This window comes from Pinus tabuliformis, chromosome 7, assembly GCF_031772625.1.
Source record: "Pinus tabuliformis cultivar Carrire ecotype Pingquan chromosome 7, CPIR1, whole genome shotgun sequence".
NCBI lineage: Eukaryota > Viridiplantae > Streptophyta > Pinopsida > Pinales > Pinaceae > Pinus > Pinus tabuliformis.
Genome location: NC_142293.1, coordinates 1838273103 through 1838298436, shown reverse-complemented (window position 1 = coordinate 1838298436; position 25334 = coordinate 1838273103).

Genomic DNA, 25334 nt, shown 5'->3' with positions numbered 1-25334 from the left:
ATGGTATAATGAAATGTGGGGGTTGATGTGATAATGTGAAACTGAAAATGGGTGAGTATAATCTCAAAACTCACATGTTCACCATTGAAATTGATAATTGTGATATAATTCTTGGGGCATAATGATTACACACATTGGGACAAGTCATCATGTATTTCAAGGATTTATGAATAAGCTTGAATAAGGAAGGTCACAAGCATACCCTTAAGGGGATTATATTTTATTCCCCTAAAATTATCACCTCTCATCATGTGGAGAAGCTATTAAAGAAAGATCACCTGCATTATTGCACAGCTCAATTCCATACAAGTAGTGGACAACCCCCAATAAGATTCACCCCAATTTATATTGGTTCTCTCTAAACATTAATGGGTTGGTTTGAAATGCCCCAAGGTCTACCACCTTCATAAGGGGTGAATTACCATGATATTCCCTTTATTCTAGGTAGTCTACCACCCTACTCATCAAATATGGTTATATTATTACAAGAGGAAGGTAATTAGAACATTTTTCCTAATTTTTGGGATCACAATAAGTTAACCATTAAGGAAAAACTCCCCATCCTAGTTATTGATGATCTCTTGGATGAGCTTTTTTACATCGTGGAATTCAAGGATTTGTGCATGAGATTCACTAAGGAAGGGCACAAAAATACCCTTAAGGGGATTGCATTTGGTTCCCATATCACTTTTCATTACATGGAGTAGCTACTAAAGCAATATCACTCATGCATTATTGCACAATTCAATTCCACGCAAGTACTGGATAAGCCCCAATAAGATTCACCCCAATATTTACCACCATCATAGGGGGATAATGACCATGATATTCCCATTATTCCATGTATTTTATCACCCAATGTGCATCCCTATAGGCACGTTTTTGCACAAAGAATAAAATATAAAAGTTCATTCAAGAATTATTGGAGGTTGGATTCATACATCCTAGTACCAACCCCTACTCATCATTGATGGTCATATTATTAAATGAAGGTAATTAGCACATGCTTACTAATTTTTGGGGTCACAATAAGTCAACCATTAAGGACAAATTCCTCATCCTAGTTATTGATGATCTCTTGGATGATATTTGTTACACCATATATTGTATGGGGTGTCTGAGGACCATTTTGTGGCACCTTATAAGATGAAACCAATTAACTTCATATATACCAATTGTATATTTAGAGGAACTATCATATTGCACATGTTATTTTAGTGTTATTCTTATGGTTTAATTGACTCTTGGCCAACTAAGGGGGGAGAAGGAATTATTATAGGATGAATCAATAATATCATATATCATGCTCTTTTACTCATTTATTCTTATCATATTGATTTTTGATGTCTGTACCATTGGTGGAGGTAGTAAAAACATAGAGAATAATGAGACAATGATTTCCTAAGGAAACACTTCCAGGAAAAAAGATCCACACTCTAAAGCAAGCTCAATGTATTCCTTGGTGAGTAGCAAGGTTACAATACACTTTAGAACTTGTGCTCTTAATAGGAGTATGAGTAGCAATATCATTCCTTCTTGACCTACATCATTCTATATCATTCACTTCAAAGTGTAGGCCAACATGAGGTACATTGAAAAGGATAATTCCAATCCTTTGAATAAACTTCATAACATTAAATAGTAATGGAAATTACCATGGGTTACCCAATACTATGGCCAATAAACCACAAATGATAAATTCATCAATTACTAAATCAATATTATCTTAACTACTATATGACCAAGTCACGATTAACCCAGCATTCCCCTTATAAACTTAACTTGGGATAAGTTTCTCTCCCAAATTTCTTTACTGTAGTTTCTAGGAATACAAAATGCCCCTATCACCTAGGTCTATGCCTAAAGTTTACATTGGTGATTCATAAAACAAAGGTTACCCTTGCCTAAATAGGTGTTACAAGCATATGCCCACTTACGTGTGATTAACTTAAAATTTTAAAATGGATGGTTACAATTTCATGCACGAGCATGTCGTGTTCAAAGAATATACCTACTTTATAGCATGCATACCATCTATTATATCCATGAATCCCATCATCAAACCACTCTCACTAGAAATTCCATGTTTTCCTTACTCTAATACCAATTGTAAATTCCTATAAAGAGGAATTTCAAAAACAACACAAAACCCTCAAGCCACTCTCATTAGAGATTCAAGGCTTATTGAGCTCTAATACCATGTTAGAACTAACGAGAAATAACAAACAACACACAATAATGGCATAATGATTTCATAGGGAAACTCTCCTAAGAGAAAAAGCCCACACTTCAACCAAGCTCAATGATTCCTTAACAAGCAGAAAGGTTACAATACACTTATATATTGTGCTCTTAACAAGAATGATGAGTGACAAGCCTCTTTCTGCTAGTTACTTTAAATACAAAAGAATGACTTGAAAAAGTGCATTGTGAATCTCAATATTTAGATTATTAGATCATGTTATGTTGTTGAACAAGAGAAGTGTATGGTGATAACCAACAAGTGAACAAGATTGCATGACCACTTTTCTAGTATTAATATTTATCTTCAATGTATGCATATTGATTATATATGGCATGTTTTAATGGTTTGATGAATGGTGGTTTTCCTATGGAGTGTGTGAGGTGGAATGCACCCAATATTATCCATTATGAACTACCATTGCTTCTTACATTGAACAAGGGTGCATGGTCACAAAATGCACTAATGATCACAATTTATTTTCTACAAACTAAGATGTAGCTTTGAGTTGGATACCATCATTTTATCCTGATTCTCATAAATTTTTAGAAAAAAAATATTTCTATAAATAGTGTGAAGTGAGGTTAATTCACTTGTGATTAGTGCCCAAAACCAACAATGGATGGTGTGGAAACTCATCCAAGGATTTTCGTGGAGCACAAACAAAAGCACATCAATATAGATCAAAAGAAGAATAAATACTCAATGAATATGTGTTTGATTTGGCTAAATTATATGGTGTTTGATTTTATCACATATAAATAGACATATGGTTGTAATTAATATTTAGGGATGTGTAACTTGGTTTGAAAGTTCACAAATATAAATTATAGACATAGACCTAGGTGATAAGGGAGGTCATGTTATATTCCTAAAAACCGAGTATACAACTTTAAGGAAGGATAGGTGTTTATCCAAAGTCAATTTTAAACAGGGAAATTTTCAGTTAATTTTTTCTGAGTTATATAGTAGTTACAGTAACCTTAAGACATTCATTGATGGGTTTATAGATGGTGGTTTACGAGCCTATGATTTTGGTGAACCATGGTATTTAATGTGATGCAGCCTATTTAATGTCTTGAGATAATACTTTGTAAGATGCCTCATGTGACCTAGTGTTTGGCTAACTTGACCAGATTGGCCAAGGAAATAATAGATATGTATTAGGCATTGGTTTTCTCAATTAAGGGTTTCACTATGAAATCATTGCCTCATTATTGTGTGTGTTATTTGTTTCTTATCTTCAATTATAACATATATCAGAGTTGGGCAGTCCTGGACTCTCCAAAAAGAGTGGTATGGTGTTGAAATCCATGGAGGCATAGATCAAGGATGACCCGAAAGAATAGAGATGCAAAAATTCATTATGGGAGAAAGTGGATGGAGAATTACAGAATGACAAACTATAAAAATAGGATGTGTGTGTGTGTCAGAACTAACACAAAACCTCCAAGCCACTCTTTTCAGAGAGTCTGGGCTTACCAAGCTCTGATACCACATGTTAAAACTAAGAAAATTAAATAGTACAACAAGAACAATCTTCATGCACAAAATAGGATGATTTATCCTCAAAATCTTTAACCTGAAAAAATAGCACCTAATAGATATCTATTATTTCTTTGACCAATCTGGTAAATTCATCCAAACACCAAGCCACATGAGGAATCTTATAGGTGTGTATCTCAAGCCATTAAAAGGGCCTCATCACATAACATACAATGGGAAAATACTATGGGTCACCAAAACCATGAGCTCACAAACCACAGTTTATAAACCCATAAAGGACTTATTCAAAGTTATATTAAGTACTCTATGACTAGATCAAGATTAACCCAACCTTTAATAAAAATACATGAAAAGATAACTATATTGTAAGTCCAAGCACATGATGCTATGAAACATCAACCAATTTCATTACTAGCATCCATATTGTTTCAAATACAATTGGAGTTTTCTAAACATTAGGTGGAGGATGGATTCTCTATCTATTATGTGAAATAATATGCATTATACAAGTGTATGGGATCTAGTTTTCTAATAAAAATAGATTTCTTGGATTAGCTAAGAGAAATGAAAAGATGTATGTGAGTTCTCAACAAATTTTCTTGGAGGAGTATTCACGACAAAGGTCATTAATCTAGTTGATAAACTAGGTTATTTGTTGGGTGAGAAACAAGCATGTCCAATTGTGGTCATGATATTTTTTAAGAAGTGGAGTGATATATGTAAAATCCCTACAAGCAATATGTTCAAAGGAAGAAAGTCAATGGGGCCATTACTTGTGATCCAATGGAAATAAATGGGGAGTATTTCTAGAGTGGAAGTTTTAAAGAGTGCTCTATAGAGTGGAATTTTTAAAGATCTCTTTGAAACAAAGCCAGTACCAAAGTGATCTGATAATCACCCTATGAGTGACCTCAGTTGAAGATTTATTGAACAAGGTATTACAGACTCATGTGTTGGTGTGTGTGTCTATGTTATTTAAGAAACAGATCGATCAGATTGCAAATACACAGACACCTTAAATTGAAAGACAACAGAGAAATACAGTAAGTAAACACAAGAACAAAAGAAATTAATAAGGATTTCACCCTATCCTCCAGGGCTACATCTCCGATCCAGCTCTTAGTGGTGACCTTATTTTATTGTGTCTTAAGTAGAGAATTACAATGCAGGAGCTCAATATGAGTCACTTGAAACAGATTTTGCTTGGTAGGGTGGTTCTTAGATTTCCCAAGCCACTGAAGTGCACAGACTCTTCTGCCTACCAGCTCTTTGACCTCTCTGGTCTGACAGATCCTCTTTGGGATGGCTTGAATCGCTCAAGCTCTCTGGTGCTCGACACTGCCTTTAGTCAACTCGGCCCTCTGTCTTCTTCTGCTTTTGCTTCACCGTCTTCTTCTCTGTGTTCTGTTGTCCTCTCGGGATTCTGGTCTTTTTGTCTCTCGGGGTTCTCTATCCCTCTCTGTCTGTGTCTTCTGTCTCTGTTCATGGCTTTAAAGCCATACATTCCCATGTCTGTTCAAATCCCCCATCAAATCTCCTTCTGCAACTGTGCTTGGAGTTCCCTGTTTGGCGTCATCATCGGCTCACAGGGAGTGGCCACATGTCCTCCTGTAAACATGCTAGCCTACTTCGTCGGTTCCTTTCTTTGGTTACGTCATGGAATGAGTCTTTATCCACCATGGCGGTCAAATAGACCTCAAATCTTTACAAACTACAACTTAATCCCCCATCGGTTCCACTTCCCCATCAGGCACGATCTTAGCCGTTTGATCTGGATCCTCCAGATCCGACGCCATACACACATTTTGCGCGGTTGAATTGCTTGACCGTTAGAGCACGATCAACGGTGGTTTCCTCTCTCCTCCTCTTGCCACCTGTCGATCGTTGAGTGGGATCGCTCCGATTTCATCCAAAACCGCTTACCATTTGAGGGCACCCTGATCAATACTACCAGTTTTTTGGAGCAGGTCTCACCTTTATCTTTAGCCCTTTTCACCTTTCGCCCTACAGTTCTCCGTCTCCCCACGTGACTGAGTGCTCGAGGCTACTCCATTTTGAGCCCTTTCACCCTGCAATGCACAATTATCCACCTCTGTTTCCCAATCCGAGCCTCCCAGGGGCTAATTCAGCCTCCCGTGCAGTCTCCATGGGCCTCGGTTAGTGTGCTTTGACCGAGCTCCTCGTCATTCCATGCTGGCTACCATTCCCACTAGTTTAGGGTGTTTTTGATTACTATCTTGAATTCTTTGAAGTCTGTCTCGACTTGATTCAGTCATGGTTCTTTTGACAGTTCTTTATGGATTCAATTCGGATCATGGCCTTCCCACCAAAAAAGCTTTTAGACCACCAAAAGTTGGTTTTCAAGCATCAACTAAGTTAGGGTATTTCTTTCTCACTTGGCTTTGAACCTTTGAGCCCAATTCTGAGGTACTCAACGTCTCCCCTGCATGTTGTCCTCACCTTCCGGTCCAGCACTGTGTCTTCCTACAACTCATTAAGATACTCAGGTAGCAGGTCATCAATAGAAGGCAATTGAATTTGCTCTTCAGGGTCCTCAATCATTGAAGGTTCAAACAATCTCAAGCAATCTGCATTTACAACTGAGTAGATGTGTATGTAAGCTGGTAAATCAAGACGAAAATCATTTTCACCAATCTTCTCAAGTATCCTAAAGGGTCCATACTTGATAGGCTTTAGCTTTTTACCTTCACCTTGCATTCTGTCCTTGCTAATATACATCCAGACCTGGTCACCAACTTGAAAACTATGCTCCATCCAATGCTTGTCATGCCTAGCCTTGTACTTGGCTTGGCTCTTTTCCAGCTGTTCCTATACTGCCTGGTGGATCTCCTGGATCTGCTCAATGAACCTAGTTGCTTTGTCCAGATCACTGTGTCCATCAACCATGGTATCTTTACCAAAGACAAAATCAAAAGGAGACCTTGGTGTGAAACAAAAACAGGTCTCAAAAGGAGATCTTTGTGTAGAAGAGTGTTTTGCTTTGTTGTAAGCATGCTACACATAACACAAGTGTTCATCCCAAACCTTAAGATGTTTGCTGCAATATCCTCTCAGTAACTAGATCACTGTCCTGTTAACTACTTCTATCTGGCCATCTGTTTGTGGATGAAAATCTATGCTTTTCTTCAGTTTGGTGTCCATCAGTTCCCACAGACTCAACCAAAAATTCCCCACAAATCAGGTGTCTCGATCAGATACAATGGAAGTGGGTAATCCAAAATGAATTCATACATGTTCAAAGAACAATTTTGCAGTTTGTTTAGCTGTAACCTGTTTATTACAAGGTATCAAAATACACATTCTGTTGAACCTATCCACAACAACATATAGATAATCATGATCTTTCCCAGATTTAGGCAGTCCTCCAGCAAAATCCATGGAAACAATTTCCCAAGGATGAGAAGGAACTGGCAATGGAGTGTACAAGCCTAGTTTTCTATTGATGGGCTTGCTTTTAGCACACATAGCACACCCTCTTACATATCTAGAAACTGTCTCATTCATTTTCGGCCAATAGCAGAACCTTTGTAGTTGTGCAATTGTTTTACTTGCCCCAAAGTGACCTGATATCAGAGAAGTGTGTGCTTCCCAAATTATCTTTATCCTCTTAGTTTGTGGGATGCAAAGTTTCCCACAGTGGTATAAGAGTCGGTCCTTCACGTGATAGTCCAATTCTTCTACTCTTTTGCCTTGACTCAAAGTTGCATATACATCTTTAAAGTCCATATCCTGAGCATATTGTTCAATGTAGCTTCCATGTAGCACAGAATTATGCTTAAGTATGGTAGATACATTTATAATGGGTCTAGATAACATGTTTGCAACCATGTTATGTATGCCCTTTTTATATATGATGACTAAATGAAATTGTTGTAGAAAACCCATCCATCTGTAATGTCTTGATTGCTGCAACTTAGTTTGGGAGTGAAAATATTGAAGTGGTTGATGATCAGTATGTATTACTATCTCTTTTCCCATTAAGTAATGTTTCCACTTTTTCATACTCTGAACTAATTCATACAATTCTTTATCATATGTAGGATAGTTAACTACTGCAGGAATAAAATTCTTAGAATGATAGCATATGGGTTTACCATGCTGTGTCAACACTGCTCCCATGGCATAGTCACTGGCATTAGTTTGGATCTCAAATGGTGTTTGCAGATCTGGCAGTGCTATTATAGGTGTTGTACTAATCTTTTCTTTCAAGGTGTCGAAGGCTTTCTGATGTTTGCCTCCCCACTGAAACACCTTGTTCAATCCTATTAAAGCATGTAAGGGAGCTAAAATTGAGGAAAAGTTAGAAATGGACTTCCTCCAATATTGTGCTGCTCCTAAGAAGCTTAGCACTTCTATAGTAGACCTAGGTTTAGGCCAGTTCACAATGACTGCCACTTTAGAGGGATCTATATTCAGTTCACCTCCCCCTACTATATGACCCAAGTAGTTTAGAGATGTCTTGCCAAATTCACATTTGGGAGTTTAACATAAAGTTTTTCTCTTTTCAAAAGATCTAGTGTCTGCTTAACATGCTTTAAATGTTCTTCCCACATTTTACTAAAAATCAGAATGGCATCCAGGTACAAAATAACAAAATCATCAAGAAAAGGTCTGAGTACATCATTCATTAATCTCATGAAAGTAGCAGGAGCATTAGTTAAGCCAAAAGGCATAACCAGCCATTAATAAAATCCCTGCTTTGTTTTGAAAGCAGTCTTCCAAGCATCTTGCTCTGCAACCCTGACCTAATGGTATCCACTGTGCAAATCTAGCTTGGTGAAATAAACAACTTCCTTTAATTGATCTAAAAGATCATCTATGCGAGGAAGGGGATAATGACTTTTGATTGTTATCTTATTCAGTGTTCAGTAATCAATGCACATTCTCCACGAGCCATCTTTCTTTCTCACCAAAACAAATTGGTGACCCACATGTTGATGTGCTAGGCCTGATGAGCCCTTTCTCGAGCAACTCCTGCACCTGCTTCTTGATTTCAGCATTCTCTAAAGCAAACAACCCGTACATTCCAATGTTAGGCAATGGAACATCTTGCTGCAAAATAATATCATGTACTATTCCCTTTTTGGGTGGCAAACCTTTAGGTTCTTGAAATAAGACATCATACTCTGAAACAACCTTTTCTATATCAACTTGTTGTTCAGCATTACAGCCCTCAAGTATATTGGTTTTATCAGGTTTCTTTTCCTTTACAACCATCAGTAAGAATTGTTTGCATGAATTTATCATTATTTTCATCTGCCCTGAGTTTATGAGAGTATAATTATTCTTGAGCTTATGAGCTCTTACAAAGTATTCGATTCCATATTTAACAAGTAGATACTTGTTCTCATCTCTATAGAAGATAGCCTTTTTATCATACAAGTAAGGACATCCTAAAAAAATTCCACATATATCCAAAGGAATTATGTCTAACTCAACCTCATCTACAAATGCTAACCCAAAAGAAAACTTGAGTTTGCACTATCTAGTCACTTGTAGTTGTGCTTTATCATTAAACCATCCTAATGGGTATGGTTTCTTATGAGGTTTAGTTGCTAATCCCAATTTCTTTACAATTGCTTCAGAAATTAGATTTACTTGTGAGCCTCTATCAAACAAAGTATCAATCTTTTGATGTTTGGAAACAACTTGAATATGGAAAAGCTCATGTCTTTTTCTCTCATTTTCTTCATCAATAACATATTGAGCAGAATTACTAGTAGATGCTTCAGAATTCTTACCTTTTATACCTGTGGCTACAATAGTTGTTTCATCTCCTGAGTCTGACCCCAAATCCTTCTGAACAATTGCAAAAGTCTTCTTCTTCTTGCCCTTGAACTTCTTAGGCCTCAGCTCTGGATGCAGAATCCAACAGTGCTCATCATCATTCCCATCCCTTTTACAGTGAGTGCATGAAGCTTTGTTTTTCTATTCAGTGTTAGCCTTCCTTGCTTTCCACTTTTGCTTTATTTTATCCTTGCTCTTGCTTGCAGTGGGTTGGGATGGTCCCCCAACTTCTAGATTTCCATTCTTTCCTCTAGCTTCTAGATGAGTGGCTTGTACAGATACTTCATCTATACTAGTGGGATTAAACATGAGGATGGTATGCCTCATGTAGCTGTGTAGACCACCAATGTACTTCAAAAGAATCTCTGGTGAGTCTAATGAGATACCCAACATCAATGCTCTCTTTCTAAATTCTTGAGTATACCCTTGCATGCTTTTCCCTTTCAACTGTCGAAGAGTTTTCCAACTCATCATAGCTTGTTGCATGTAGGCCAATGGATAGAACTACTTTTTGATTGCAAAAACAAATTCACTCTAGACAGAGATAGTCTTACCATGTCTTTTCATATCAGCTTGGGTTCTGCCTTCCCACCAAACCAAGGCAGTGCCTCCTAGGCGTAGGCTTGCCATTTGAATCTTACTCTTGTCTGAGTCTATGTTTTGTACCCTGCAATACACATCAATTTGTCTAAACCAATTGTCCAAATTTTCATCATTTAGCTCTCCATCATATATAGGCAAATCAAATTCAACATCTAGCTTGATCAAAGATGCTTTCTTATTATGCACAGGGCTATTAGGAGGTGTGAGAAAGCTTTCCTCTTTCCCTTTTCCTTTGGAGTGGTCATGGAAGTGAGACTCATCTTCTTCTTTATCTTGTTTAGAACCTGAAGAGTCTTCATTCTTATGCTTTCTAAAGTCCTTATACATTTCTTCTACCATAAACTTTATAGCTAGGAAACTTTCTATGAATTGACAGTCTGGCCCCATAGAACCTTCCTCTTACATTGTCTTCTGAGGATAAACTCTCCCAATTTCAGGATTAGTTTCCACCAACTCTCCTTCTCCTAATTTGAGCTTTGATATAGTAAGCATTCAATAGCTAAACCAACACAAGCTTGTCTAACCTTACACCCTAAAGCTCTGATACCACTTGATCTGATAATCACCCTATGAGTGACCTGAATTGAAGATTTATTGAACAAGGTATTACAGACTCATGTGTTAGTGTGTGTGTCTATGTTATTTAAGCAACGGATTGATCAGATTGAAAATAAACAGACACCTTAAATGGAAAGACAATAGAGAAATATAGTAAGCAAACACAAGAACACAAGAAATTAGTAAGGATTTCACCCTATCCTCCAGGGCTACATCTCCAGTCCATATCTCAGTGGTGGCCTTATTTTATTGTGTCTTAAGCAGAGAATTACAATGCAGGAGCTCAATATGAGTCACCTAAAACAGATTTTTATTGGCAGGGTTGTTATAGACATTTTTGGGCACTACAACCCCAAGCATGAAATCTCCATAAATCAAGGGCTCCTAAGTCCCTAAAAGTGTTGTTCTAACCCCTAAAGAAACAAGGTCAACTGATTACAACTTCTCCCAAAAGTTCTCCATGAAAAACTGCTCAGAACTGGTCAAAACAGGATCATTTCAGCTGCTCCATAGGCAAAGTGTGTTGCATCTCACCTAAACACACTATGTGGGTGCGTTGCATTTCAAAAAGCCCTTCCATGGGTGCGATGGGCGAGAAGTGACAAATGGAAGTTTCATTCCGCGAGGTGGAGAGGCATGGAAACTCTCAGAAACTTCTCCTGTGACACTTGCCTCTCTGAATTCGACCAAGGATGAGTAAGAGATCGTCAATCTCCAAGTGGAAGCAAGAACTATCAGAGGGAAGACACTAATCAAATCACAAGCTGACTCATCTCCCTTACAAATATCTATATATGGATCCCTCATCCCAAAGATCCAGGGGGCTGGAATTTTGCATATTGTAAGGAATCGTTGTTGGTTTCTTGAGACAATATCAGATTGTTGGGTGATATAAGCTTTGTATGAGGTGAAGAGGGGCTTCCTTGCTGAGGGGATGATGTTGGGTCAAAACAACTGGTTGTAACTCCCTTGGCTCTTTCTTGTTTATCAATAAAAGCTATTCAAGTTTTCCTCCATACTCTTGTGTCATTTATATTTTCTACATTTGTATGGTCAATTTACATATGATCCTAGATATTTTATGATTATAGATCCATGTTCTTGTATAGTGTTATGCTACTGTGATCTTACAGGTACTTTGTGAAGCTGGGTGTGCAAGGGAACAAGTAGCGAAAGTCTATCAAGAGAGAGAGGAATCGAACTAGGAGATTAGCGCAAGACAGAGGTTGGTCTTCTTTGTTCTTCTCTCATCTATACTTCATAAAGAAAAAATGAAAGTAGCTTTACTTTGTTTGTTTCTAAGGTAGCTATCACACCTTAGTGGGATAAGTAGTTCTATGTAGACACTTTTCCCTGTAACAAAATGGGGACGCCACTGGGGACGAATTAGTTTGTTTGTTTATCTTCCTTGTTGTCTATTTTATAAACTTACAGACGGAGCCTGAAGTGGAGCAAATTAGCTTTCAAACTACATTTGCTATGTAAATGCAAAGTAGATAAATGCCGCTTCAGTCAATCTACAGGATTTGTTTATAAATTAAACAACTGATTTACAAACTCTCTAATTGCCCTTGTGATAGCTCTTGGATCCTCTTTAGATCTACCCCTGATTGTTGCATTACTGATTACCATTTGCTTAGCCAAAACCCATGAACTGAACTACAAACTGTGACCCGGAACCCAAGCAATGTCTCGTCTCTGGCCCAGCACAGGTACTGTTCTGTGAATCTGAAATTCAGCGCACTTCCCAAGTGTAGTAGGTGCGCTGCATTTCAAATTCCCTGTGTTACAGGTGCGCTGATCAGACTAGGCATTGTTCAGTTTTGGTTCCTGTGATTCATTCTTTCCAGTTATATTCATGAATTTTGTTGCCTGTGATCAGTATATCTCTGTTTGAAACCCCTTTTCCTTGCTGTTATTCCGCCTCCTTTGTACAAAAGAACTGTAAATGTTTTTGTGTATTTGTTGAGTCATTTTCAGTTCTCCTTTGCAAAAGTAACGTAATCGTACTGTCGTCCTTTGATTTGAAAGCGTCGCAAGTGTCGTTTTCAGGCATAGGAAAGAGTTTGGTTACTGTAGATAGTTGATTATCCTGTTACTATTGTATTTGGTCTGAATTTGTAATTTTTCTAGTGTCGAAAGCAAGTATTCATTTCCAAATCGTAAAGTGTTGTGATTGTCTCCATTTTTTATTTCGAAAAGAAACTTGTTGGTAATTGTCGCTTGAAAAGTAATTCAGATTTGTGCATTAGCTTTCTTTTCTCCATTCACATACTAAGAAAGCCGAAAACAAATACATGCATGTGCATTTGCATTTAGATTGTTTGATTGGTTTGATTTAGGAAAGTGCATTTAGAGTGTGCTCTTTGCTCTTTGTGAAAGAATACTATCTCTCTTTCCTTAGTAGCTACGATTTTCATTGCACAAAGAAGATAAAAGACTGTTTATCATCTTAGATTGCATTTTAGGAATTACACATTTACATCTCGCGTTGAAACTGAAAGGAAAACTTCATAAACAATATCAACTATAAAATAAATTCAATGAATCTAACAACGCTTTGGAACCTAACGCACAACATTTAGAAGTCTAGGCTAGAGACGTATTCCGGCGTCGTAAAGCCTGGTAACTGTTGTTCTCACTGATGGTTGGGTGATTCCTCCACTTTGAGACGATAAGTGCCAGTACGGACTTGTGCTCCCACGTACCGTCGAGTATATTTTGGGAGACCACAATAGGCTTAATCCTTTATCCATAGGAAGCCGTGTCTGCCGCCCTATCGATTGCAATGCACTGAACACAGCATTCGGGAAGATTGACTGTCGTACCGTAAAAAGTATTCTGTAGTTTTGCGATTGGTTTGGTAATCCCTCTACCTAGATTTCCAAAGCAGTCCCTTTCGTTCCTTTTCAGACTCCTTAACGGAAAAGGTCCATCTAAGCACTTGTCACTTCAGGCTCATTAAAAATCGAAGGCGACTAGAGTCATCTTTTGTTTTTTCTCGACTCTTAAAAATTGAAAAAGCAAATTGTGTCAAAGCATCTAAAATTCATCTAATTCGGAAACATACTTCCCCTTTATTTTTAGTTGATTGAGTAATCTGCAATCGTGGAAGAAAGTCAATTGAAACCCCATCGTTCGCAGAGGCTTACGAGTCAACCGTCTTTGTCTCCAGAATCGAAGCTAGTACCGACAAAGAGAACTCATTTAATCGGTTCCAAATCTCCTGTTAAAGTTAGAACAAGTGTTCCAACAACATCAGAGATTCTGGTTACTCCAAACATTTCTGGTATCCCTGCCTTTACAGAAGAAGTTCAGCAACCACAGAAGGACAGTGGTATTGATCCTAGTCTGAGGGTAAACACTTGTATCACTGAACCAGTTCCATCTACAATCGGTTCAGAGAGTGTTGCTCCCCAAACATCTGTTGCTGTAGATTCCATACCTTCTTCGGCACCAGAAATATTCTACGAACCTGATGGTCTACCCCTTCCACCTGGTCTGATTGCTATAGAAGAGATTGTGGAAGATCCTCCATCTAGTACTCCATCGCAATTTGGAGTCGGGATCACTCTGTATCCTTCTTCATCAGAAGTTAGTCTACCGCCAGCGGAAGCTCCTATAGAAATGCTAGGTAATCTTTTGGATAGACTAGAAATGTCTGAACAACCGTCAAGATCTAGGACTGTGTCGTCTGACATAGCGACAACAGAACTCCCTGCTATCACTCCGATAATGTTCGCCGGTATACCATCTGTCCCAACTAGCTCTAAATTGCTAGAAGGAGCCCACTCAGGGGCCATTTCGACGATATGGTCTGTTTCTGTTTGTTCATCCGAAATAATATCCGGAAACTCTTATGTTGAGTCTCAACAAATTGATCCATTTGGAGGTCAATTTGGGCAGTCCGGCCCTCAAGGGAAAACCATTCCCTTAAGTACCGGATTACCACCGTATGGGGGACAATATGCCCTTTCATTATCCCCTCTGGGAGGACAGCCATACGGAAGTTCGCAACAAAATTTGGGTTATGCTGGAATTACTTCAAGCGGTTGGGTACCGATACTACCTCAACAGCTAAGAGTTGTATATTCGATGAAACAATGCTTACCTATGTCAAGTGTACCAACTACGCCAGCTATTGTGACGGTGTCGCAAGTTCAAGCGCTGCCTGTTGTATGCCAACCTCAGGTTTCTCAGGTTGTAATGCAATAGCCCCTTGACCCTGCAACTCAACCACAATCGCCGACTGGTGGAATGACACAGGTTCAAACGGGTACAATTACCCCTCATCTTGGTCAAACAGTTAGTATCGGGCAACAGCACATGGCTTCACAACCATGGCTAGTGCAATACCAACAACCGCAGTTCCAACAAGTATACCAAGGTTCTGAGCAACAAATCTTTGCGAATAGTGGGCAACCATATATTCAAAACGGTCAAAATCAACCATTTTACAATGGTCATGCCCACCAACGTTACCAAAGTTACTAGCATCAAATGCATTATGTTGGTATGCAAAGACCAACTGCTCAGACAATCCCATCTTATCCTGGGTATGCTTCACCTAACCTGAATCAACAGTTACCCTTCGTGACAACTTTAGAGTTACCTGATTTAAATCGGTTAAAAAATGATCCAATCGCTTATGCCCCTTGGTGGCCAACGATTCCACATAAACTTCCATCAGATATTCCTAAATTTAATGGAAATCCAGGTGAAGATCCGTCGAATCATGTGATGACCTTTCATCTGTGGTGTTCATCAAACACCCTAAACGATGATTCAATTAGGCTTCGCCTTTTTCAGAGGACGTTAACTAGTCCGGCAGCAAAATGGTATATCAAATTGCCTAGAGCTTCATTCGACAACTTCAGTACCCTAGCCACAACCTTTTTAACCCATTTTTCAGTTACCGATAAGGTACGAAATTCAAACAAATGACAACCACTCACATATCTGATCATATACATGAGTGGTGACGTTGTCGTAGAATGGTGAAAATGTATGTTCTCGATCAACTCTTAGCTGAATGGTTTATCAAGTCATTACTACCTTCCATCACGGAAGATGTGGCAAAAGGGGGAGTCGTCACCGAAGAGCAGGTCATCGCTCGTGCGCAATATTTGGACTTGATTTACACTCAGTCCGGCACGCTCTATGATAAAATACCTAATGCTCCTAGACCGGAATTCTCAGTTCCTCCTCCTCCTAAATCAAACAATGACTCTCATGCCGGCGATGGCGTGATTGGTGCAATAGACACGAAATCGACAAAGGCTACATCTAAAAAGGCCCGTAAGATTTCCGGTCAAAATGAAAATGAGGAACTTCTTGCCTCGGAAGTAAATGTCGTATTGACAGATAAGGGCAAAGAAACCAAGCAACCAGGGGACAAGAAGAAATGCAAAGGGAAGAAGAAGAAACAGGAAGAATCATCACCTGAAAAATCTTCTGCAAACCCTCCTGGAAATAGGAAACCAAAAAATCCATGCTTTATATGCGATGAGGATCATCGGACCGCAGATTGTCCACATAGAGCTGAGCTTAAAAAATTCTTCAAGAATTCAAAAACCTCGGCAGTATTAACTGATCCGTTTCCAAATCCAGGGACAAATCTGGTTGACAGTGGAAATGCTTCCCTATCTCAAGTGCTAATGTTGTCAGTTTCCAAACAGCAAAATGATGCTTTGATATCAACAAGAAACAAAGATTATGGGAATCCACAGCTGTCGAATAACAAGGAGAAAGATCAACCTAGTAGTTCGACAACAACTTCGATAGAAGTTGCGCCACCCATCATTCTTGAGTTGACAATAAAACCGCCAAAGGGAGTAGTACACAAGTCGACGTTTAATCCCCGCGCTAGAGCGGCACAACATTATAATATAGTGGAAGATTTGGCCCAATCGCCATCCGCTATGTCGACTCTTGAGGTACTACAAAATTGCCCATCCCAAAAACAGGATTTATTATCAGCCATTGGTGGGATAGACCCAAAGGATTCCAATCTTGTATCCTTCGATCATAAAGGATACGATCCTCAATTACCAACTCAACTAACTTTCCTCGTTCAATTGAAAGCCCTCAAAAAAACTGTTCATCAAACAATTATTGATGAGGGGGCATCTACATGTATTATGTCGATGAGTTGCTGGAAAACTTTAGGATCTCCAACCTTGTCGCGATCTTCGACGACATTAAAAACATTTGACGGACGAACATATACCCCATATGGTATTCTAAGTAACTTGAAGGTTGAACTAGGAGGGAAAACAGTAGAAATAGATGTTGAGGTAATCGACAGAAATCTCAATTACAACATCCTACTAGGAAGACCATGGATATATGCCATGGCTGCTGTTGTGTCGACCTATTTTAGAAAGATTGCATTTCCCTTTCAAGGAGGGATTACAATCGTCGATCAACAAAACTTCCTCCCCAATGGTTCTCAAGTTACGGGAAGCATTCCAATGATCCATGGAAGCCCCCATTCGCTTCAAAATATCGGAGTAGACCTACTAAAAGATCCTATATTAATGGGAACTTTCGTCCTTCCACCTCCAATCGATTTGGCGGAAGTAGCGTCGGTAGGAACTTGCAACATGATATCTTCTAAAAAGATCTCAAAAAACGATATCGACATGGATCATGCGCAGGTTTTGCCTCCAAGCCCAAAAAAAATATAGTAGCAATCAATGTTCCTAGCATGGGAGGCAAACCCAAATCAACACTCATCAAGCGTTTGGATAGATAGGTCTAAGGAATATGGTACCCCTTCAGATCCTTGGTCGCGAGTGCATGTCACCGACGAAGGAATTGTTCAATAAATGGTAATTGAAGGGGCACCATGGGATGATTACCACCATCGTTCCCTTCTTCTGGATTGTGAAGAAAATACTCCTGATGACCTTTATCATCCTTCAGTTTTTGATTTCCTATCAAATACTGTAAACACGGTGGATTCCGAGCAAAACTTGTCCAACATTGAAGAGACTATCGCCATAAATATCTTGACCAAAACAGATGTTGTAAAGAATATTTATGTTGGCAAATGTTGTTCTCCTTCAGAACTGGAAATATATATCGCTCTTTTTCACGAATTTAGAGATGTCTTTGCTTGGTCATATAATTAAATGCCAGGCATTGACTCGAGTATCGTTGAACACGAAATCAAGATGTATCCAGATGTCAAACCAGTACGACAACGACTACGGCAGGTGCACCCCAAGAAAGCCGCTGCCATTAAGGCAGAAGTTGAAAAACTTCTCCATGCTGGTTTCATTTACCTGGTTCCACTAACCGATTAGGTATCGAATATTGTCCCTGTTATGAAAAAACAAGGAACAATTAGAGTGTGCGTCGATTATAGGGATGTAAATCAAGCTTGTCCAAAAGACAACTACCCTACACCCTTCATCGACCAGATAATTGATGAATGCGTCGGATGCGAAATCTTTTCATTCATGGATGGATTCTCCGGGTATAATCAAATAAATATCCACCCACAGGACCAGTCAAAGACTGCATTTATTTGTCCGTGGGGCACATTCACATATTGAAAATTAACCTTTGGTTTAAAGAACGCAGGGGCAACATTTCAAAGGGCAATGAATTATGCCTTCCATGACATCAAAAACATCATTCAACCATACCTCGACGACCTTCCGGCTCATTTGCGAAAGCGGACTGATCATCTGCAGCATTTAAGAGCGATATTTCTACGTTGCCGACACTACAAGATACGACTCAATCCACACAAATGTGTATTTTGTGTCAGTTTTGGTTGTTTACTTGGCTTTGTAGTCTCGAAAGATGGGATTCGTCTCGAACCATGTAAGGTTCAGGCAATCATAAATTTGCCTCCACCTTCAAATTTGCTTCAGATTCAGAAACTCCAAGGGAAAGCAAACTTACTGAGGAGGTTCATTCCAAATCACGCCGAACTTGCTAAAGGTTATACATGTATTTTGAAAAAATAAGTACCCTTTGTCTGGGATCAGGTTGCGCAAGCTTCCTTTGATGCTTTAAAAGAATCCCTAATGAAAGCATCATTAATGTATGCTCCTGATTGTCAAAAAGACTTTAACCTGTATCTGGCTACAGCGGATACAACCATCGCAATGGTTTTAGTTCAAGAAGACAACGGAATTGAACATCCTATATATTATTTAAGTAAGAACTTAAATGATACAGAAAGCAGATATTCTTATGTTGAAAAGCTAGCGCTCGCAGCTGTTCACGTGATACAGAGATTTCGACACTATGTCCTCTTTCGAAAAACTACCATTCTGTCAGATTGCAACCCCATGACTTATATATTGTCGCGACAGTTGCTGGGGGGCAAATATTCAAAATGGATAACAATTCTACAAGAGTTTGATCTGGATTTCGTAAAATCCAAGTCAAAGAAAGCTCTGGTTTTCGCGGAATTATTATGTGATCTCCCATCGTCGTCCAACGATGAAACATCCAAAGAAACAATCGTGGACGAAAATTTGTTTCTGATATCTTCAAGCAATCTGTGGTATGGGGATATAATCATTTATCTCCAAACCCAAAAATATGGGCCAAATACCTCTCGCTCCGAACAAAAACGTATTCGATACCAAGCAAAAGACTACATGATCGTCGGTGATACACTTTACCATCGTGGTATCAATACGGTTCTGAGAAGGTGCCTCACCCATGAGGAGGCCGAAAAAGTCCTGAATGATTGCCATTCAGGCGCGTGTGGGGGGCATCAATCCGGTTATGCTACAGCGCAAAATTTTTTACGAGCAGGATACTTCTGGCCAACAATGTTCAAAGATTGCATAACCGCAGTCAGAAGTTTCCATGCTTGTCAAATTTTCGATAGCAAAACCAGAAGACCACCCGCACCTCTGCAGCCAATAGTTGCTGTCGGGCCATTCGCCAAATGGGGCATCGATTTCATGACATGTAACCCCACCTCGACCGGGGGGCATGGGTATATCATATTCGCAGTTGACTATTTTACCAAATGGGCCGAGGCGATGCTTACATTAGATAATACTGGTGAAACAGCTGCCCTCTTCTTTTTCAATCATGCAGTTGCCAAATTCGGCGTCCCACAAGCTATAGTCACAGATCATGGATCGCATTTTCGCAATCACATGATGGTCGAATTAGCTGCCAAACTAGGGTTGTCTCACGACAGCTCTACTCCATATTACCCGTAAGCCAACGGACAAGTTGAAGCAATCAACAAGGTCCTGAAGCGCATGCTGCAAAGGATGATTGGAGTTCACAAAAGAAGTTGGCATCTAATCCTATACTTAGCCTTGTGGGCTTACTGAACATTGGTAAGGAATGCGACCGGGTTTACACCTTTCCAACTGGTATATGGCCTGGAAGCAGTCTTACCAATCTAGTGTGAAATCTCGTCCCTCAAACTCGCAATTGACCTTCTCCCCGGAACTTCAAAAGAGGAGGCTCGTTTCTTGGAATTAATCCAATTGGATGAAACCCGTCGTGATGCCGCTTTGGCTAACGAAGCCCATAAGAAACGAGTCAAAGCACAGTTCGACAAGAATGTCAAACCCTGTGTCTTCTCAGAAGGTGACTTGGTCTTGCTTTATGACCAAGAATCCGATAAATTGGGGGCAGGTAAATTCAAGTCTTTATGGATGGGCCCCTATATTGTTAAGCGAGTGTTAGCAAAAGGAGCCTACGAGTTAATGGATTATGACGGAATTCCACTGGCACAACCTCGTAACGGGTTGTACCTCAAGCGTTACTATGCGTGATTCAGTATAGTAATCTGTATGCTTTTGTTATGTTTTTGTTTTCGCTAAAGTGTTTGTTTTGGTCAAGTAATCCACTTTTTACATTTATTGCAGATGTCAAACCTATTGGAGTCATGTGTTGGATATGCCGATGGAGCGAGTCGTAGTTCGCGGAACCTAGCTTCCGTGGCCTGGGCCATTTTTTATCCAAGCGGCGAGTTAGTAAGTTTCAGAGGGGTATGTATTGGTCGATCAACGAATAACATCGCTGAATATAGTGTATTGATAGAACTTCTATCTGATGCCATCACACATGGTATACGCCGACTGATTGTCAGGCTAGACTCACAACTCGTCATACTACAACTCACTGGTATCTACTCTGTCTGAAATCCAACTATTTATCGCATGTTCCTAAGGGTTAATATTTTGGAAAGACAATTTGATTTTATTCAATATCAGCATATTTCCAGGACCTTAAACACATTAACTGACTCATTGGAAAATTATGTGTTAGATAGACATTTGCAACATTTATAAAAAGAAGCATACCATCAATATTTGCATTTGGATCATGTAACTTAACCAAAATAAAGGTTCGAAAATCAAAAAAAAAAAAAAATATATATATATATATATATATATAACTGTTTATGGTTTACACATAATGTTCTGTAACCAAGACAAAATTGGTCAAATGACCAAAAACTCAAAACGCTAGGGGGCACCCTAGTCTAATGATGCTCGTGATAGCAAGTCACAGCATGTGTGATCATGCGTAAGAGCTGAGTCCATCGTCTTGGCACACCAGTAGTATGCCACTGCAACCTCAAGGGCAGCTCGTCAGTCCTCACATCTGGAATACCAAGAGTGAGGCCCTCAACCTATTCCTGTAATGATGTGAGAGCCTCGCCCACATCGAGATCGCAAAGGATAGCCCTTCCAACAGCCTCTCCTGCTGGGGCAACAGCTGGCACTCTCAGGCGTACTACTGGCCGAACGGGACCAACATCTGCATGAACACATGAGTTTAGTTAAGTCTTGACAGAATAAAGCACAAGGACATTATAAAAGAAAAACGATAAACAGGGATATGGTCAAAGAATTTACCAATGGCGCCCCACTGTTTGCCAGCCGACAGTACTAAATCTGGATCACCCCGGAAGTCCATACCGGCATATGGATACTCGGAATAAACCATCTCCTAATGATCAAACCACCCGAAGAAGGTATCAGAAAAGGAAATCTAAGACTGACTAGCATGCCTAGATATATGGTCGACCCATCTCTGCATACGTGGTTCAGTCGGTGAAGGTAAATCGAGTGCAATATATTGCGGCTGCATCAGTGGTATCTTTTCCAAAGCAAAGAGCGATCATTTATCTGTTTTTTGGATTGGTCGTTTCGTAACTTGCATTAAGAAAGGATGTGGGGAAAAACTCCAAAAATTTCCGTTTTTAAATGGGAAATTCTTATTATATGACTGGATTAATCGAGCAGTTTTAACGCATGGTTCAAGCTCGTTAAAAAATAAACATAAGCCATGAGCAAATGTTTCCCCCCGCATTTAAGCTCATTAAAAAATGAACTATTTCCCAGTAAATAACCATCGTGAATGTAGTACTTTAGCCTTTAAAAGCCTTGGTCGTGTTCTCATCATCGCCTCCACTCTGTATTGGCCAATCATTCACCTCCATTTGATTGTTTACCCCTTTTGAGGAACAACTGCGAAGAGTGATCTCACTAGCCATCCTTGTAACACTGTCGTGATTGGAAAATTCCAAACCTTACCTGGAATCAGCTGCTACCGAATTTTATCACTCGTTCCTCAAAAGACGAGTCTCCTTTAAGCTCTTTTCAACTGACTCGTAAAATATGAAAAGATTGCCAAGCCATTGGCCTCTCCAGCTCATTAAAGGGACTGGAAGTGTTATCCCTCCTCTAAATTTTAATCTTTTTGGACATGAGGGATTATTAAAGAAAAATATTGGGCGCTTGTTTTGTTCGGCTCGTTAGAAGTATGGAAAATTCATCCCTTCTGTATTGTTTTATACTTTTTCGGACTTAAGGGATTAGATGACGAAAAAGGAATTTTGGAGTTTCCTTTACGTTCCTTTTCAGACTCTCTAAAATTGAAAAGGACTGAGTTATCTTTGTCGTTAAACTCGTTAAAACTTAATAGCGACAAACTTGTCCATAGCAGACAAGAACGAGTTTCACTATCACTAGGCTCGTTAAAACATAGCGATGGGTTTGTCCGAAGGGCAAATTATTGAACAAGCATATGTTATCCTCCTCAAGCTTGACAAAAATAAAGAGGTACTGGTCAGCAATGACTGGGGAAAATTGGGAAGAAAACTTGAAGAAACTTTGTTGGTAGCAAGTCGCTCTTGAACATGGCACTTTCACTCCGCATCCAAGTCGGGTTGGGTTGTTTCATTCACCGGTCACATCACCATGGTCCCATCACACCATCCACAATTGGGGTAATGCTACCAATCCATCATGTCAGTGTTGTCGATATGTTCAAGAGAAGTCATTTAGAGAATTCACCAGTGTCTCACCCGCTACAATACATTCATACTCCATTCTTTCATGAACGCCACCCTGAACCGTATGTCATCAGATCGTTTTCACCTCCATTAAAATCATTTGCTCCATTCCGTGTCATTGATGTGGGATTCATTAAGGCCCTCCTGTGATGGATCGCTTCTTGTCGACATCAGCTCATTATCCAAGAAGTCGATCTAGGAACACCCCGTTCAGTACTTTGAAGCTTGCATGCCTCAATGGAAAGTTTCTCACTTCCGGCGACAGGTTTACATCAATGGCCTTCGACCAAAGGATTTTGCGTGGTGTTCGATGCCAAGTCCTTTATTCACACCACGTGAATTGTACTGCAGTACCTTGAGGGCCATTATCATTATCGGTGATTCCTCTCGCGCCTGTTAATAGCTTACATCATTGGCTGGTAATCAGGCAATGTCTTTCCATGTTTAACTCCAGAACATCTCTCACATGGATAGAATTGTACTTCGAGTGAAGATCGAACGAGATTGAAGACCCCAGATCTAGTTTCATCCATCCGGGCTACGATATATATTCAGGGAAATAAAGACATCAAATGTACATCGTTGCTGCACAGATAATCATCCAATCAAAGGGATGATGACTCTACCAGAATCATCAGTCTACACTCAGACGATTGTCTGTCCTATGTACATGAAAATGAATTTATAAAGCTAAGCATGGGAATGCCCGCCTCAGCTAGATCATGAAAATATTATGAAGATAATGTATTGTATTGTATCTTATTACAAGTCTCCTCCCAGCTTGAAAGAACTTCGGATCCTCATAATAAAGCATTTCAACCGACATCAAAAGATTAACGACCTCATGCTTTAGGGGGCAACTGTTATAGACATTTTTGGGCACTACAACCCCAAGCATGAAATGTCCATAAACCAAGGGTTCCTAAGTCCCTAAAAGTGTTGTTCTAACCCCTAAAGGAACAAGGTCAACTGATTACAGCTTCTCCCAGAAGTTCTCCATGAAAAACTGCTCAGAACTGGTCAAAACAGGATCATTTCAGCTGCTCCATAGGCAAAGTGCATTGAATCTCACCTAAACACACTGTGTGGGTGTGTTGCATTTCAAAAATCCCTTCTATGGGGTGCGATGGGCGAGAAGTCACAAATGGTAGTGTCATTCCGCGAGGTGGAGGGGCATGGAAACTTCCAGAAACTTCTCCTGTGACACTTGCCTCTCTGAATTCGACCAAGGATGAGTAAGAGATCATCAATATCCAAGTGGAAGCAAGAAATATTAGAGGGAAGACACTAATCAAATCACAAGCTGACTCATCTCCCTTACAGATATCTATATATAGATCCCTCATCCCAAAGATCCAGGGGGCTGGAATTTTGCATATTGTAAGGAATTGTTGTTGGTTTCTTGAGACAACATCATATTGTTGGGTGATCTAAGCTTTGTATGAGATGAAGAGGGGCTTCCTTGCTGAGGGGATGATGCTGGGTCAGAACAACTGGTTGTAACTCCCTTGGCTCTTTCTTGTTTATCAATAAAAGCTATTCAAGTTTTCCTCCATACTCTTGTGTCATTTATATTTTCTGCATTTGTATGGTCAATTTACATCTGATCCTAGATTGTTTATGATTATAGATCCATGTTCTTGTATAGTGCTATGCTACTGTGATCTTACAGGTACTCTGTGAAGCTGGGCGTGCAAGGGAACAAGTAGTGAAAGTCTATCAAGAGAGAGAGGAATTGAACTAGGAGATTAGCACAAGACAGAGGTTGGTCTTCTTTGTTCTTCTCTCATCTATACTTCATAAAGGAAAAACAAAAGTAGCTTTACTTTGTTTGTTTCTAAGGTAGCTATCACACCTTAGTGGGATAAGCAGTTCTGTGTAGACACTTTTCCCTGTAACAAGGGTGGTTCTTGGATTTCCCAAGCCACTGAAGTGCACAGACTCTTCTGCCTACCAGCTCTTTAACCTCTCTAGTCTGATAGATCCTCTTTGGGATGGCTTGAATCTCTCAAGCTCTCTGGTGCTCGACGTTGCCTCTGGTCAACTTGGCCCTCTGTCTTCTTCTGCTTTTGCTTCATTGTCTTCTTCTTTGTGTTCCGTCCTCCTCTTGGGATTCTGGTCTCTCTGTCTCTCGGGGTTCTCTATCCCTCTCTATCTATGTCTTCTGTCTCTGTTCATGGCTTTAAGGCCATACGTTCCCATGTCTGTTCAGTTCCCCTGTCGAATCGCCTTCTACAGCTGTGCTTGGAGTTCCCTGTTCGCCGTCATCATCGGCTCACAGGGAGTGGCCACATGTCCTCCTGTAAACGCACCAGC